A 19787-nucleotide genomic window follows, 5' to 3' on the forward strand; every position below is an offset into this window, starting at 1 on the left:
AGACTTTTAAAAAGTCTTTAAAATTTCAGAGTGAATGTAATGAGCAATATTTTATAGAACATTAAATTTTAATAAGAGGAATTTTAATGAGAAAATGTGGGAACAGAGGTACTTGACAAAATATCTCAAGGCAATTAAGGAAGACTGTTAGCATAAGGAAAATAGTGCAAAATTACTTGCATGGAATCATATTAAAAACAAAAAAGGCAAGAGAAAAAGCAAATTATTTGGAATTAAGAATCAACTTTGCGCAAAAAGAGAGTCAAGCAAAGTATATAAAAGGGTCAGGAGAAGACCCTTGATTATAAAATTGAGGTATATTGATAGTAAAAAGCAAAAGAGGCAGATTTCAAACAGAACCAAATAAACCAAATAGAGCATAAAGAGTGAAATATATTCATATATGTATATAATTGGTAATAGTAATTCAATGGATAGATTTACTCAGCATGTTAAACTCAAGAGAAGAAAGTATAAATTTATTCAAAGATAGATATGAACAACTGATCCATCTTGAAGCCAGTCATGGAACACATAAAAATCACTCATACACAGAAAGAGAAGTTTGAACATAGATGTGATTGGAGTTTCAGAAAGACTTGATTTTCATATATTGGATTTCACATGCTGCTGGTGAATGTGCAGACTGGTAACCATATTGGAGACAATTCAGCATTCATGTGTATCACTGGTGTCCCGCAATCCAACTCCTACCTATGAAATGATCCTAGAGGAATTATTTCAAATGCATCAGGGGAGGTACGGGAGCATATTCATTACAAAAACAACAGCAAAAACAACTCAAATCTTCATCAGTATTAAAATAATCAGTGACAATGTGCACAATCAATAGAATATTATATAGTGTTGAAAATGAATGACTACAGCTACATGAGATAAAAAGAATAAATTTCAAAAATAAGTTAAGCAAAAAGGAAAACCTCAGAAAAATACACACATTATTATTCCATTAATAGAAATTAGGTATAAGCAACATTAATTTTTGCTTATGTCTATATATTTATGTAACAAATCTATAGAAATCAAGGAAATTATTATCATAAAATTTAAGGTAGGGGTTATCTTTGAGAAGAAAAGAGATGTGATAGGTTGGAGGGAGAATGCAGTAGCTTGGAACTGGATGATGTGGTTGGTATCTAAGGAACACGAAAGTTCTGTTCCTTAATCAGCAGGATTACAGCAGTGTTCACATTAGTATCTTTCTTTAAATACTACATATAGTCTTCATACAATTTTTCTGTATATTTCATTATTAAAACGTTTTAAAATAAGAAATATCTGTGCAGGGCTTCCCTGGTGGCGCAGTGGTTGAGAGTCCGCTTGCCGATGCAGGGGACACAGGTTCTTGCCCCGGTCCGGGAAGATGCCACATGCTGTGGAGCAGTTGGGCCCGTGAGCCACGGCCGCTGAGCCTGCGCATCCGGAGCCTGTGCTCCGCAACGGGAGAGGCCACAACAGTGAGAGGCCCGCGTACAGCAAAAATAAATAAATAAATAAATAAAAATAAAAATTATTCTCTGGGACTCCCTCTTTTGGCCATAAAGATTAACTATGGGAACTAAACTAGCCCTCTCTCATAAACAAATAGAAAACTGAGCAAAATAAATGAAAAATAAATCCTGTTTTCCAGCACTGGACAAAGGCAACATAGGACTACGAGCCCTCAGAGTAGAGAATAAATGAAGTAAGCCCTGCAACTAACTTTTTGATAGTAGGGTTTTACCAAAGCACAGATTGGAAGGGGAACTCATGCAGAACATTGTGGTCTTGCTAAACTAAAGAGATAGAGATTAGGGTTTAGGTGAATTAAAGCAGCAATGCACTTGTCAAGGGGAAGACACACTGAAAAGTAACTACCAAATCTGCATAGGTAGGTGTTGCTTTGAATTGTTGCAGAATCCTGATGTGGGCATTTGAAGGCAAGACTCTGTGTGGTCAGGAAAAGAAAAACGACCAGGGAAGAAAACAATGACCAATAATTTATGAATGGAACATTTCCTATAGCTTGCACAGGATTGGGAGGCGTCAGAGAGCTGACAAAACAGAGTAGAGAAACCTTGTTCAACACCTGAGACATTTAGTAGAGAATTCCCAAACACCCTTTTATTTTCTTTAAGAGGAGGATTAAAACTCTCCCCAGAGGAAAGCTACTTTAGAGTAAAGTTGTCATCGTCATTGCCGTTATCACCATCATCATCAAGATGATACAGAGGTAAAGTAATAATTGAAAAATCAAGCTGCAAACCCAAATAAATTAATACCTGCCAGGAAAAATAAGCAAGCAAACAAACAAATGTTCAATATCCTTTGAAGAAGAACAATGAAATCAGTACACAAAACAGTGACCAGCATCCTATAAAAACTTATTACACATATAAGGAAGTGGAAGTCATGATGCATAATTGAATACCATGATGGTGGATACGGATGGTAGTTTTACCAGACATATTGCATGAAGAGAAGGCAAATCTCTATCCAGAGTAAACGTCTATTCCAGTAAAAACAAAACACTTCCCATGGTGGAAGTGGTCCAGTGTAATCAACCTGACACCAGGTAGTCATAATGGGGACTCAGTGTTGATCTCTGCTTTGGTAGATGGAACATTCAGCAGTAGCCATAGATTGGTGAGCCTTGGTGAGTAGAAATCCATGTTATTATTTTCAGAGAATAAATATGAAAATTAAAAACTTAAGGATATTATTTTTAACAATAAATATGTAGATGGGTAATTAATATTTAGATAGGTAATTAACAAGTCTATATTGTAAAAAGTTACAAAAGTCAGATGCAGTTTCATAAGAGATTGAAAATACGTTAAGAATGGGGGGGTACTTTAATTCATTTCTATCTTACAAGTACCTAAACACTTCTGATAATATGACATTTATATATAAAGATGTGTATGCATGTAGCAAGTAACTTATTCTTCACATTGCTTGTACCATGAGACCAGTGCGTCACACTGTTTGTGAACTGTACTTCACACATCTATTGTATAATTTCACATTTTGTTGTGGTAACCTGCTAACTGAATTAGTGTGACATGAAACAAGGGGACATTTTTATTCCTGTCAGTTATGCAGTGACCACATTAAACAGAAGATATCACCCACCTAGCACTCTTGTCAGGGGGTTAACATTTATTCACGAAGTAATAAAGGATTTGGGTGTCAGAAGGGCATTTTTTCAAGCCCCACATCTAACCGTTGTGCAGGATGTCAGAGACCAGAATCCTAATTATCTCCCAGTTGTAACTGCTCTGGTTAGAGGGTTGTGTCTTCAGCATAACTGGCTCAAGCTTTGACTTCTGAGGAAAGTTTACCTGCTCTCTGGTAAATAATCCTTCACTAACAATGTTCGAATTCCCAGCCAAACTGAGGTATATTTCTCAAGTCGTATAAAATAGATTTTTCTTTCCTACAAGTGATACACTATATGAATTAGATGCAATTTCTAAATGCCATCAAGCGTTTCCATAGACACACAGGTGAGAAAGAGCAAAACAAAACAAAGTGAAGCAGTTTTATAAATAATTTGATAAAGATGCCTACTTAGGAAGAATTTTGAAATATAATGATTTATTTTGATGTTTAGTGATGAAAATGATCTATTAACAGCATAACGGATGGATGCATATATGATCTTTGAAGATATTCATACAGACAACATTTTCATATTAGATCAAACCATATGAAATTGGCATTTTTTAAAAACTAGTTGGATATTAACAATTTCATATAGCACCACCTAAATACTGTGTAGTTTTATCTTTTTATCATTGTGTAGTTAGATACACTGTTTTAAGTTTATGATACCTTTTTTGTTTTTACTTGAAGTTACTTTTTTCTGTAGCAACGGGTATTATATTAAAATGATCATGTTTGTTGCTTTAGAGAATCATGTTGTTGAAGCCTAAGTCATTTTAATGACTGAAATTTTTCTATTCTGGGCTCTGTTGACTATTTTTTGTTGGTCTCTCATACAATACAGGAGTTACAGCATGTTCCAAAGAAAGTTCTGGCTGACCAGAACCTGCAGAAGTTCCGAACTGGTCTTGCAGATATAAATGGTGGTAAATTGTGAGACAGCACTGAGATAGGCATGCCAGTGTAATGTGCCACTTTTCAGGAAGACTCATTTTCAGGAAGACTCGTTCTCAGGAGAGTCAAATCCCATGCAAAGATACCGCCCTTTTTGCTCACAAACTCATTACTATGCCTCTTACACTGCTTGAAGAGGAGCTGACACTCAACCTGATACTCAGCTTTGTTTTCCTTTATCCCTTTGAAGCTTAACAGATACCCAGGAGGGGGAAAGGAAACAACACACAACACATGACTGAGTAACAGACAACAGTTAGGACAGACGTACAAACAAGCCTGTGTGACTTCAGTTTCGGAGGGGTCCTACCAACAAAATACACGTAAAATGTTGCATTTGCTTTCACCAATGAGTAGTTTTCAAGGAGGTAAGTGAGAGGGTGAATATCACTTTCACAAATATTTTTTAAGAAAAATTTTCTTTTCCAACTCAATATTTTTTTCCCCTAGTATCAGTTTAAAATATTTACCTTTGTTTGTTCTTGATACTCTCCTGTGACGGTATATAGAAAAGAACCATTTTAAAAAAAATATTTATTGAAATGTTTACTAATATCAGTCTTTACCCTTGTGTGACAAGCCCCGTCAAAATGACATACTGATGTGTGACATACTGATGTGCCTGTGCTGTAGCCACTCATGATTGGAGGCTTATTTTGTCATTTGATCTTTATACCTAATGGGTCCCTGCTGAACCCGAAGGAGTGACTGAAAATGACAGAAAGAGCAGGTCAATGTCTCGCATCTCAACAGAAGGTTGCATGGCACCTCGGGTCAAGGAGTCTTTGTGTTGGTGTGAATCCTGATGCAGTGTTGGCACGAGCCTTGCCATAACATGTGTTTGCCTTTCTTTGATATGGTTTTCAAATTCCTGATTTATAGCTCTGACATTTGACAGAGCAAAGGAAAGAATCAGAAGCGAAATTCAGTGACAGCTAATAACTTTCTCTTCTCTCAAAGATTTTGTAGCTTTGCCTGAGGAGAGGTGAATCTCAGCTATTTGATTGTTAATTAGAACTGCTGTATGAACACAACAAAATCAAATTAAATATAATCTGGTTTGTGTCATCTTATGTTAGCAATGTGGGGCAAAATCATCAGTTTACTGCAATTCATGAATAACTGCCTCAAGGACTGTGGGAGTGATTTGCGTCAAAGAAGATTTTCAATGCATTCTAATTTCAGAATTTTTAATATCATACTACAGAATAGTAATAAATTTAAACACAAACATGTGCAGATACATAAAACTCAGGCTGTCCTTAACAGCCCTTCTTAACTAAAATTGGTTTAGACTGAATGCCATTTATACTGAAAGTCAAGCATGGAAATTGTATTTGGTGTTTGGTTTGCTGACATTAGATAAATACTTGAGTTTTTTGGATAAGTTAATATGAAGAACTTGACACCTTTTAAAAAAATTTTCTTGGCTCTTTTATTGAAGAACAGATCACTATGGAAATGCCATTAATGTCTAAATTCACATTTTTAACACAGACGACCACCACTGGTAATGCCATATGAGAAACTTCACAAACATTACTGGATATGATTAACTTATATGGGAAGACAGTTTAAAAAGATGCTGTGTCATGCTACTAGAGATTGCCACACTTAAATTTTTTCAATGATAATATCTTACCTAGTCCATAGTTTAGGAGTAGATGCATATAGTTTTCTTTGTCAATGGTTCATAAAAGGGTAAGTGTAATTTTAAAAAAACATGCCTGCCTTTTTTCCTGTTTTACTAATTATGCATTTTTTTTTTGTTTTTCATTTCTTTACTATGTTAGTTTCAAATGTATGGTCAGGCATAAACATGTTACCTTTTTAGTCATTCATTTATTAGCACTGATCACTTACTGTGTATAAGGAGGCACTGGGAGGTCCTATTTTTCTGCATGTATTGTTTGTTAGTCTCTTTGATTTATCCATTCTCATTCACTCACTTTATAATCCCTCAATATTTTAGTTTAATTTATACTGTGATTTTTTTCAATATGTATCCATTTTGTTTTGAACTATCTTTAGCCCTTTTTTCAGCTTCTCTAATAATAAGTCATCATTTACTGAGATACTCTGTTAAATAGTCTGTACCCCAAATTTCCTTTTATTCTTCTAATAGTCCTGAGAGGTAGATGCCATTATTATCTCTGTTTCATGGATTAGGCACAGAGAGGTTACCTGTCCAATTTCACATAGCTAGAAGTGATAAAATCAGAATTTTGAATGAAAGTCATTAGGTTCTTGAACAACTACACTGCTTTGTTTCCCAGAGCATACTGCTTTGCAGTGGTCTAGGCCTTACCAATTAACTGCCTAACTCAACAGGCTTATCTCCAAGAAGGATATCAGAGCTAGGATCTGTTTTACCTGCCTTCTCCTCTAAATATATGTCATATGCCACATTCCCTCCAATTTTTTTTCAAAATTTTCTATTAACTAACACAAAATTGTTCATCATGACTTACAAACTAAAGAGGTAAGACATCTGCATACACAAGAGCCTCTTGAAAGTAATTACTTAGTCTAAATGGATGACTCTGATGAAAATCAGGTGGGTCTTTGAAAAACAAATATTGTGTACATGGAAACTTTTGAGAAAATATAGTATTATTGTGGCAACTACTTACCTCAGTTTTATACTGCAAACATACAAAATTCATCTCTCTCTCTTTCTTTTCCCCCACTCCCTGATTTAACCAAGATATTAACAGGAAAGAATTATTCTTTCTTCAGATATTAGTGAAAAATAAAAATTTTGAGATTCAAAAGGTCAATTTGTGCTTCTCATAGGTTAGTTGAAAAAAAATGAAATAAATATGTGTACGTAATATGAAAGGGAAACATGTTAAATGAAGATTATGTATTTTTCTGTTTTCTGTTCCCCTTACTCTATCTACCTATTAAATATCATTGTTCCTTTTATTTCTCAGTGTATATGCCATAACTCTAATATCTAAGGCTTTATATAATAATCCTCATATTAGTATCTCATCTTTTCTCTTGAGCTATACACATTTATTGCTACAGAGTCTCCAGATTAATATATTCAAATAGATTCCCACTCCTCCCAATCATTCCCTCTTCTATTCCATTCTCACCTACTCTTCTCTATCCTTGTCTATTATCATTCATCTTAATTCTATCAATATCCTCCTATTGACTTCCTGTTTATAGCCACTGAGACTATCAATCAATGATTAATCACACTGGATACAAATTACCTTTTCAAACACAAAGATGTTATCATGTCACTCATCTTCTCAGAATCAAGTCCAAAGTCCTTAGCAATGAATATAGAGTTATTCTAGCTAGTCCTTTCTTTAATTCTTTCATACTTATTGAGATTATACCAAAGTATGCTACCAGTTTGGTAGCATTGAATTAATATATTTTTCCTTAACAGTCATATAGTATATATACATATATATTTTTTTCCTTCTCATGACAAGTCTTTGCAAATATTTGGTTGTAGAATGCCTTAGTTTCCTTATTTACCTTCACTATTTTTTGTGTCACACCATAGATTTTTATGAAAATTAGTTCTCTTTCCAAATGTGGAACATGCTCACAATAGAAATTAAAGTGCGAAAGGAAGAGTACATCTCAAAATCAGAATGGCAGAGGTGAGATTCATGAAATATATCAGATAGAATTTTTAGCAACCCCTACAAATAACACAAAAATAGAGCCAAGGGGCCAGTAGGTAGATTAAAATGAACACTAAAAGTGAAGTAACCTAAGAGAGGGAAGAGAAGGGGATACAAGTACTCAAAAGCAATAGGGATAAATAGAAAACAAATAATAAAATAGTAGACCTAAATCAAAGCATAGTAGGAATTACATTATGTACTAATTGATTAAACACTATAATTAAAATATAGAGAATGAAAGATTACATAAAAAAGCAAGACCCAACTATAGGCTGCTTGCTAAAAACAACAGATAGATTGAAATGAAATGGGTAGAAACATATACACTACTCAAATAAATAACAAGCATAGGAAGGTTGGAATGGCTATATTAATATCAAAAAAAGTAGACTTCAAGACAAAGATTATTATTAGCAAAAAATAGGTGATTTCATAATAATGAAAAAGTACACTTCATCAGGAAGATACAGCAATTATAAATTTGTATGTGTCTGATAACAAAGCTTCAAAATGAATGAAGCAAACATTGGTAGAATTGAACAGCAAAACAGAAAATTCATAATCATGGTAGAAAATTTGAACATCTTTCTCTCAGAATCATAGAGCTAGATAAAAAATTAGTAAAGATAGAGTTTCCCTGGTGGTGCAGTGGTTGAGAGTCCGCCTGCCGATGCAGGGGACACGGGTTCGTGCCCCGGTCCGGGAAGATCCCATATGCCGTGGAGCGGCTGGGCCCGTGAGCCATGGCCGCTGAGCCCGCACGTCCGGAGCCTGTGCTCCGCAACGGGAGAGGCCACAACAGTGAGAGGCCCGCGTACCGCAAAAAAAAAAAAAAAAAAAATTAGTAAAGATAAAGAAGTTCTGAACATTAACAACCTCCTAGCTCTAAATGACATTTATAGAACTCCATCTAACAACTAGAGGACACACATTCTTTTAAAGAGCACATAGCATATTTCCCCAAATCGACCACATGATGGACCTTAAAATAAGTCTCAATAAATTTAAAAGATTAAAATCCTACAGATTGTATTCTCTGACAACAAAGTAATTAAACTAATAATCAGGAGCAATAAGGCATGTAAGAAAATCTCAAATTTCTGGAATTTGAATAATGTGCTCCTGAATAATTCATAGGTCAATGATGAAATTAAAAAGGAAATTAAAAATTATTTTGAACTGAATGACAAGGAAAATGCATCATTTCACACCAGTTTACCAAAGGAGTGCATAACAGCAAAATGGCAAATACAATATTTGTTAATAGTATAATTAAAATGCGTAATGAAAGCTGGACATTTTAAAGAAATCTGATGTCAATGGAAAACAATAATTTTTGGGTATAAATAATTGTGCCTACTTATGCGTTTGGATTTTTGTGTATATGTATGTGTGTTTACACACACAAATATCTGTATATAAAAATATATACAGGAAGCTTCTCTGCATTTGATAATGGCTTATAAGAAATCTCCACACAAACATTTATGTGAATAATTGAAGAAACTAACTCCCATTTAATAGAATCTGAACAAAGATCCTTTACAGTTGATTTTATTAATATCCAAAATAATTATCATAATTAGCTATAAAGAATAAAAAAGATAGGCACACTAATATGGTTGAAAGACAGTAAGAATCTGGAAGGAGGTAAAACTTACTATGGAATTCATTTAAATTCAATTTTTTAATTGTTCCTATTAAGACGACATTCTTAAAGATTCCACACTTTACCATAACAGAAAGAAAGGATAAAAATTACCCTCTCAAGTTCAACTCTTTACTTCTTGACTATTCATTGTACATTATCTTTATATGCTAGTTACCAAAGCCTTTAGCAGGATCCTGAGCCTCAGCATCTTGCCTGTTATATACCATATTTGGCGCAGCAATGTGGGGAAACTGTATTTTTGTATGTTCAGGAATGAAGCAACTACAGTGGTAATTTTTTTTTTTTTTTTTGGCGGTACGCGGGCCTCTCACTGTTGTTGCCTCTCCCGTTGCAGAGCACAGGCTCCGGATGCACAGGCTCAGCGGCCACGGCTCACGGGCCCAGCCGCTCCGCGGCATGTGGGATCCTCCCGGACCGGGGCACGAACCCGTGTCCCCTGCATTGGCAGGCGGATTCTCAACCACTGCGTCACCAAAGAAGCCCTACAGTGGTAATTTTTAAGTATCAGTATCTTGTCACTGATAAAGATGATAATCAGTCATGATCAATCTGTTGTAGACATGCGTTTTTTTTCTTGTACATAGAGAAATAATTGACTCCACCAGTCTATAGAAATGTAAACAAAATATTTCTAGGAGAAACAAGGGTCATAATTAGTTCTTAAGGAATTTGATGTTACAAAAGTTTTAGTTATGTGTTAACATAGTTTCTTGAAATGATTGTTTTGTATTCACGGAAAAGTTGGGATCATTCTAGCAGTATTATACATTACAATAGATTTTTAAATTTCTGCTGTTCATGTATTTATTGCCAACATTTACAGAATAATTTATTGTTTCATGTTAAAAGATCATCTTTGATTTTAGCTGTTTTATATTTCAGCTTCTGAACCTTCCTTAGTCCTAAAATATCCCTGATCTAATGAAACCACATCAAGATGATCTTTGTCCGTTCAGTGCGGGGATCAGTCCACACCTTTTTGTAGAGGTGCATCTTATCATTAAGCAAACTAGATACGTAAAATTTTTCATATAATCAAAAGGTTATTTATCTTCTGTATAGAATTACTTTGCACTTTGGAAATTAATTTTCATAATTTCTTTGCATAGTCTGCCACGCCAATGAATTTAAGGTATTATTTATTTTATTGCAAAGCATTTTTTTTCACAATTTTTCAGGTAATTATCCACTGTAAATCCAGCAAATGGTTTATCTAAAAGTAGATAATCACTCTTTCATTCATACATAATTATATTGATGAAGCTCCAAGGATGTAATTTTGCAAAGTTGGTGGGTGCCCTGATATTTACATTTAATTTACTAAAGACAGTAAAAAATTTGATTCTGAACTCTTTGACCACACTAAAATTTAGTATTACATTATATACAAGAACATAGCAATGATGTTCTAAAAATTATTTTTGGCATTTTTGCAGTCAGTGAGAGGAAAGCCATTTGCATCACTCTGAGGCTTGTTAATGGACTCATTCTCTTTATTCATTCAACTTTTTTTCTTTTTATCTTGTCAGTCTTTATATTATAATGTATAATTATTGGCAATCAATTCAATAGATGTTTATTGTGTACCAACTATGCATTATGCATTAATCTAGGGACTGGATTTATAAAGATAAGCCTGTATTCAGGAATTATATAGTTGGGCAGATATGGAAGTAAAAGGTAATTTTAATACAGTGTGATGAAAGCAATAATTACTATGAATGGAATGACATGGGAAGACAAAAAAGAGGGACTGAGTAATTACTCTGGCTAGAGCTGTTTCAAAAAGCTTTATGGAGAAGATGATGTTGAATATGTTCTTGGCATGTAAACAACAGATTGTTGCTCCTGTTTTTTGTTTGTTTGTTTTTAAATTTTTTATTGTGGTAAAATACACATAACATTAAATTTACCATTTTAACCATTTTTCAGTGTACTGTTCAATGATATTAAATACATTCATAACACTGTGCAATGATCACCACCACCAATCTGCATCTTGTAAAACTGAAACTTTATTCCCATTAAACAATAATTCTTCATTCTATTCTTCCCCCAGCTCCTGACAATCACCATTCTAATGTCTGTCTCTATGTTTTTGACTATATGAATTACCTCATATAAGTGGGATCATACAGTATTTGTCTTTTTGTGACTGGTTTGTTTCACTTAGTATAATGTCCTCAGGATTTCTCCAGGTTGTAGCATATGTCAACATTTTCTTCCTTTTTAAGGCTGAATGATATTTCTTTGTATGTATATACCACATTTTGCTTATCCATTCATCCATCTGTGGACAATTGGGTTGCTTCCACGCTTGAGCTATCATAAAATAATACTTTTGTGAACATGGGTATATCAATATCTCCTCAAAACCTTGTTTTTAATTCTATTGAGTATACGTCCAGAAGTAAAATTGCTGGATCATATATATGGTAATTCTATGTTTAATTTTTTGAGGAACTGCCATAATGTTTTCTACAGCAGTTGTACCATTTTACATTCCCACCGAGTGCACAATGGTTCCAATTTTTCCATATCTTTGCCAACACTTGTTATTTTCTGTTTTTATTTGATAGTAGCCATCCTAATGGGTATTAGGGGGTATCTCATTGTAGTTTTGATTTGTGTTCATTTCAGTTTTTTATTTGGTTTGTTTTTTCGGCTAATTTTCCTTAGATCAGTGTTTTTCAAAGTGTGTTCCAAGGACCACATGACCAAAATTACATTGTCGATAAACGAGAATGTTTATTAAAAATGTAATTTCTTATGCTACCAAACTTTTATTCAATAGTTATGGTATTGTATGAAGAATATACATTTTCAGAACTCCTCAGGTGATTTTTTTAGCAGAATAAACTACACCACAGAAACAAGTAAAAATTATTTCCCTCTGCATCAACATTACTATCATATTCAGAATCATATTGTCTATTACCATCATCTCCAAGTTGTGTTAACAAGAGTACTTATGTAGATTTCACTAATGTATTGCATACCCCGCCAAAGCCTGGTTTTCTTAGAGATAAATTAGATTCAATGAGCCAAAAATCTTGGGATTGGTGGACACTTTAGCGGTCCAAGCAGTTTAAGGCACCATTTAATCCTCAGGTCCTCTCTGCAATGCCCTACTAAGTCACCTCGCCTGTGCCATGTCTTTGAACCTACAGGTTCCCTTTTTCTGGAATACATTTGAACCCTCACTCACTGTAGGATATTTGCTCATGTTCCACATCCAGCCCAAGTGCCTCTCCACAAAGCCATCCATAAACGACTCCAGCCATGTAGAGGTGATGTTTCCTTCTATTGTACGATCACCAGACATACCTTCGCTCTTATACTTACACTATCTTGCAAATTTTGTTGGCAAGGCTGCCCTAAACTCCATGAGGATAGAAATTATTCTAATTATTATTATTATAATTTTGTCTTAGTCAGTGCCTTATACCTGGTATATAAAAGTATGCTCTTTATTTGAAATGGAATCTTAACAAAACTTTAAAAACTATGTTAACCAAGCAGTCCTTGATATATTGATACTAACAATTTTATTCACACAAAGGGCTGAGGATTAAGAGTTACAAAGATCTTTTCAAGCTAAAAATTATTAGAACTTGAATTTTGTCATAAAATTGTGTATAGTGATATAGAAAAAAATGAAATATCAAGAGTCTATGTAAGAAAAATGTATATTTTTAAGGTTTTTTTGCAGTGATAAACAGGAAAATGTTTTTAATAGGTAAAAAATAAGAATATAAGGATATGTTTAATTTTTCCCTTTGACGTGACATGCAGAATTTTAGTTTCCAAATCAAACAAGGATAATTAAGTGTTGGAAAATATTCTGTATATAAGGTACTAATACAGATAACTTGTAGTGTACAGTGTACAATTTCAAGACAAATGATTAATTTATGAGGTTTTTTAATAGTGAAAAGTTTTCAGTTTTAAAATATTGATGGACTTTGTCTTTGAGATACCATTTTGGGATCATTTTCTAAGCAGTAAAATAGGAAAAATAATTATGGGATACAGCTTTCCTTGGGAAACTGTATGGCTGATCTCCTTGGTGGCTGTTTCCTTGAGAGAAGGATCCAATCCTGGAGCCACTTATTCTCTCACAGTTGATACACACTAATACCACAGACAACCCAGAATTGCTTTACAGTTTATTCCCTCTTGGTCTCTCAGATAATTAGTTGTAGGTAAAATCAATAGTTGTTTCCCCAAGGGTATGTCATTACAGTGACAATAAAATAACCCTTTTCATTATATTTACCAAGCTATTCTTTCAATTTGGTGCATTAGTGCAAGGACTAGACTTTCTGAAGAATATGTTTATAAAATAGCATCTACAACAAAGAAATGTACAATCTGTAGGGCCCATTAAATGGTGAAAATGCATGTCTATAGATAATGAACAATACTTTACTGAGCCAGTATTAACATTCACAATATCAGTTGTGTGTTCTAAAGACTTGTGACAATCTGATGGCAGGCAAATGATTGCAATAAGATAACAATTGAGCAGGTGCTTCAAAATAATGACTCAAGCCTTTTCCAGAAAGCCTATGGGAACCAGAGGTCAAACCTGCCCAGAGATACTGATAATGAGGAAGTGAAATGTCTATGATGGCAGTAAGCTAATCATCATCTGATTCATTATCCAGGTACAAAAATGCTGTGAGAAGCCCTGTTAAAAATCAATGCATATTGGCTTTTTAGCCAAAATGGTGCCTCCTGAGAAACATCTGACGGTCTTTCAGTTTGCGATTACAAACAAGAAAAGGAAAAGGAAAAAATTTTTTAAGTAAAATAAAGTTCTCACAGAGTTTCTACCTAAAGTTTTAGGACTGCTTTGGGCCATCCCAGAAATGTTTACACTGCTGACACTCAGAATGTAAATGTAGCTCTCACGAGTGCACCGACATACTCTCCTTTATCCTGTTCTCTTTCTCACTGGAATCATTCCTGAACCACCACCTACTGGCTTCTGGAAATGCTCCCCAATTTTTTCCTCTGATAGCAAGTAAAACTCAAAATTTTTATCTTAATAGAGTGATATACAGAAAAAGAGAAAGAAAATAAAATTACTCAAAGTTGCCAATGTATTAAAAGGTGATGGTTTAAAATTATTTGTCAGATCAATCTGTAGACTTCAAATGTCAAATTGGCAGGCTAGCAGTTCTAAAACCACACTTCACTGACTATTTTGTCTGGGAAAGTGCCTGAAAACTGTGTTCTCTGGGGTTAATCCTCTGTCAGAGAGCACTTGCAATCCCCTTTAATCAGGCAAAGTTGTATTGAATGTTCTTTCTTCATAGCCAGCAAATAAGTGGGGGATGATTGTCAGTTTTGATCTATTAAACATTTTGATTGTCCTCCCCTCAGTGACATCAGTTTTCTGGCCAAGACTGTGCAGCCATTCTTAGCACTCAGAGGTGACTTTTTTTTTTTTTTGTAATGCTCATTTTATTGCCAATTCTGGGTCAGTGTGGAGTGGTGGTCAGCTCCCTGGTCTCTCTCTCTGATGTCCCATCCCCTCAAGAGGCGACTTCTTTTGACAGACGGACTGGCAGGGACTGAAGGTAGCTTGACAGCACCTGAGATTCTATTGTGTGTCAGCATCAACCTATAGATTGACACCAGATGAAGGCAAATGTGGAAGACATTACCCGCTAGGGTGAGAGTGTCCTTATACACGCTGCTCTTTTGGTTCATTTGTTGTTTTGTTTCACTCCTGCTTTCATGTTTTTCATTTTTATATTCTGTGACTAGAATTCAGGGAGGAGCCCCATCTTTGATGTCCCGGAATCTTACAGGAACTGAGCATGTGGGTCTGTGGAAAGTCAGCCATACAGGCATTCAGGAGACTCAGACACGTGTAGCTCAGTTTACAGAGTGTATCTATTGGAGAATTTTTCACTTTGCTAAATTCCTTTAGAAACTAGAAGACCCACTGATTGATAACCAAACACACTATGCTTGAAATAAGGAGGATAACGTGTCTTGCTATGACTATGATAATTTAGTTATATAATTATAAAAACTAAATAAAATCTGCTGGTTCTAATTCTGTGTGAAGGATGCTGGATGTTCAGATTACAGAGGCACAGTGCAGATGTGCTCTCCTCCCACATCTGTGCTAAGCCCCCAGTGTTCACAAGTTGCTGCCTAGAAAGAACTTCATTATAAATTCAGGGCATCATGTAAAGTTTCTGTCATGTTTTCAGGTCTGGAAAAACCCAGTCTTACCTACCTAGGCTGGAAATTACACAGAGAAGAGCAGTGGTGGCACAGGTCCCCCATCTCTCAGTGTCCTGCGGGGAGGTGCACTTGCATCAGGGCAGGGCTAGATGTACTACACTTCAGTACAACTTTCTACAGGGCGTGACAGTAAACACTGATGGTACTCCATCCAGATCTCCTCAAACATGTTTTACCATTTTAGCATTCCCCTTCTACAGCTTCGGTGTGCTTTTGCCTCTAACAGCTAGTACCTGAGGCCCCTCCAAAAGCACAAAGAGCAAAAAGTACCTGGGAGTTTACATCCCACCACACTATCTCCATCCCCAATCAAGCTGCCCTTAGTCAATGACTAACAGCTGCGAGCATATGAAGGCCCACCTCTCTTGCCTTCATGCAGGACCAATCTGAGGAGTAACATACTCCAGAGTTCCTCTGTGGGACCAGGCTAAAGCTACTCCCCTCCAGACTTTGCCTGGAATCACATCTTGGCTTGTCTTCTTCCCTAACTAGCTTTCCCCAATTCTTTACATGCTTCTTCAGGAGGGCTTCTTTAGTAAATCACTTGCACACGCTAATCCTTAACCCATGTCAGAGTCTGCTACTAGACAACTTCACCTAAGCATGGGGCAAGTGTAAAAGCTGCCTTATACAGACAGATTTACTGGTCACCAGGCTAACTGAACATAGTGTCAGCAGTTGCCAGTTGTGAGACAGGAGTTGCTGAGCACTTGGAGACCTGAGGAACACAGGAGCTTAGGTGGGTGTATTAGTTATCTATTGCTAGATAACAAATTCCCCCAAAGCTTGACAGTTTAAATAATACACATTTGTAATCTCACAGTTCCTGTGTGCCAGCAATCCTGGCACAACTAAGCTGGGTCTCAGGAGCCCGCACAGGCAGGGTTGTAGTCATCTCCAGTTTTAACTAGGGTGGGAGCCACTTCCATGCTCCCTTAGCGGTTGATGGTAGGATTCAGTCATCTGTGGGCTGTTGGGTTTATTTCCTCACTAGCTGTTGGGCAGCAGCCCCTCCGAGGTCTTCATCCCATGAGCTTCTTCAACATGGCAGCTTGCTTCAGCAAAGCAAAAAAAAAAAAAGACCAGAAAGCAAGCGAGATCAGGAGCTAGAAGGACAGGAGTCACAGCCTTTTGTAACCTAATCTTGGAAGTGATACCCCATTACTTGTGCCATTATTCTCTTGATTAGAAGCAAGTCACTAGGTGCAGCCCATGCTCAGAGGAAGGAGACTGCACAAGAGCCAGCATCCAAGGAAGTGGGAAGTGGACTTTCCCTCTAGAGCTTGAATCCTTCAAGGCAACCTGACATAAGAATCTGGGGTCATTTTTGCAGATTCTTGCTTGTCACTCCAGTTTTCTTTCATTAAAACTTTAATTTATACTTCAATGATCATATTCAAAAGTAAATTCTATGGAGTTTATTATTCCACATAAAGAAGTGAAGCACATATTTACACATAAATATCATTCAAATGTCAGCATAAGGAAGAAATACTTGTAATAGTTCCATCCTTGGAATAAGTTATAAAAAATAAAATGGTTAAAATTCCGTTATGACAAATCATGCAGTTTAGAAACTCAAAAACCTCTGCTGCCACTCGGTTGGCATTTCTTTTGACACGTTCTGAAATGATGCTCAGATAATTTGCTTCTTTTCTCAATCTGGCTTGACAACTGGAAGGTATTTCATGCTGGTCTTCTATGAAAAGCCCTGTGTCCACTTCAGTGGCTCCAAAATGAATCAGTTCAACTCCCGGATATGAATGATTCATTGGATCTTATCTCCCTCATGCTGGCTGCCTTGGTGCTCAATTCACTAACATAATGATTTCTAAATACGGAGTCCAGATGTTCCCCTGGGATAAGCAGGACAGAGAGAAAACAGGTGTGTGAAAGGATGAAGTATGTTTTATTTTGAATTTTGAATGTGAAATAATTGTAGTTATGGCTTATAGTTAGACCATGCTTAAAGCTTTTAAAGCACTGGTTTAGGCAACCCTTTTCTCTCCACCTGTGTGGTTATATATGAATATATATATATAGATAGATAGATAGATATACATTTGTGCCTCTGTGTTATATAATAAATGAGGTCTAGGGCTTCCCTGGTGGCGCAGTGGTTGAGAGTCCGCCTGCCGATGCAGGGGACACGGGTTTGTGCCCCGGTCCGGGAAGGTCCCACATGCCGCGGAGCGGCTGGGCCCGTGAGCCGTGGCCGCTAAGCCTGCGCGTCCGGAACCTGTGCTCCGCAACGGGAGAGGCCACAACAGTGAGAGGCCCACGTACCGCAAAAAAAAAATAAATAAATAAATAAAAATAAATAAATAAATAAATAAATAAATAAATAAATGAGGTCTAATCAACAGAGTTGCCAAGATAGCCATTATTTTGAAGTTGGCCTTATACCTGTCTGAAATTTCAGAAAAGACTGAGAAGTTCCTGCCTCCACCAGTTAATAAGAAAACCAAGTGGCATTAAATAAAAAGTAGCGATCCAATGCTAGATCAAGTGGTCTTTTACGTTCATTGACTCTGGAGTGAGCTGTAACTACTGACAGGGACCAGTGACCTTGTTTTAATATCAACTTGGTTTTCAGAAATTCTTACCCAGAATGTTTAAAAAGCACTAAAATCCCAGGGTACCATCAGCCAGACAGCCCCTCAGATAACTGAACAAAACAACAGAGATGTGCAATTCATATAAATACACACAGATGTGACGCTGAAATCCATTATTTTTCTTGCAGTATACATTGTCTCAACAGTAATAAAATTTATACAATTGTTAAATCAAACAGATGTAGCTTACATTGTGTCTAAAGGTCACCAAATCTGGATTCTGGAAGAATTAGATAAGAGAGAAAGCTCTTGTGTCAAAACTGTAAGCCCTGTACTAGCTTCACAGCCCTTTATGCTGCTATGAAGGGATAAATAGAAGGTGAAGTCAGATCTTGATCTACAGTTTAATCTTTCCCAAATGAAACAACGCATTTGTTGAGCAAGAAGCATATAACGCCTCTTACCCCAGTTAAGAAACTCTCAGGGCTGCATGCAGGAGACAGAAATTCTGGTGGTTGGGACACTAAGATATGAGGTGAGCAGACCAAAGCCTTTCAGAAAACCTGGACTATTTTCTAAAAATCTAACAAAATCTGATCCAACAAAATATGTCGATCTTATTTTTCTTAAATATTATAAATCCAGTATTTAAAATAGAGTTACGTTTTAAAAAATTGTCAACCATCATTTCATTTTACATAGAGAACCACATACATTTTCATTCATAAAGACACATGTGTGTATATATACACACATATATATACACACACACTAAATCCTTTTGAAAAACAAAATCATACAGTACATATCATTTGCAAACTACTTTTTTAACTTTAAAATATATCATGAATACCTTGCAGGTTATGGTAGAAATTGTTAGTTACCTACAACCTAGTTACCTAACATTTATCCCTTTTTTTCTGCTGAAAAGGACATAGTATGAAGTAGCAGTGTATTTGTGAAATTCAAGAGGCTGGATGAGAATTGGTGCAAACCACACACAGAGATCCTTTTACCTAATTTTCCAGCTTCCTTAGCATCTGGGGTGAGCACATGCTCCAGTTCAGACTAATAAGGTTTGAGAGAAGGGGGTTGAGGGGTTCCAGAAAACTTTTGATTTTCTGATTAAATAAGACAGATGCAACTGGCTGGGTTTTTTCCCTTCCCCTCCCTTACCTTCTTCTGACTTGCATATAGATGTGAAGGCTGATGCTATGGTAGCCATCCCGGGAGAATAAGAGAAAGGCAAAGAGGATCACAGAGGTATCATCCTTGAACCTAAGCCAGCACTGCCTACCTCTAGGTTCCTTTATTTATTTTATGTTTATTAAGAGAAAAATAAATATAAATTATTAAAGCCATTGTGATTGAGTTTTCTGTTACTTGAAGTCAAATACATGCCTTCTATCTTTAATCTATCTCAGATTTTCCTTAAAAATAGCATACATATTGCTGACGCTATAATTACAAAATTGAATTTCAAGCTGTTTAGGACAAGGCATTAAATAATAT

This window comes from Pseudorca crassidens, chromosome 8 (genome assembly GCF_039906515.1).
Source record: "Pseudorca crassidens isolate mPseCra1 chromosome 8, mPseCra1.hap1, whole genome shotgun sequence".
Taxonomy (NCBI): Eukaryota; Metazoa; Chordata; class Mammalia; order Artiodactyla; family Delphinidae; genus Pseudorca; species Pseudorca crassidens.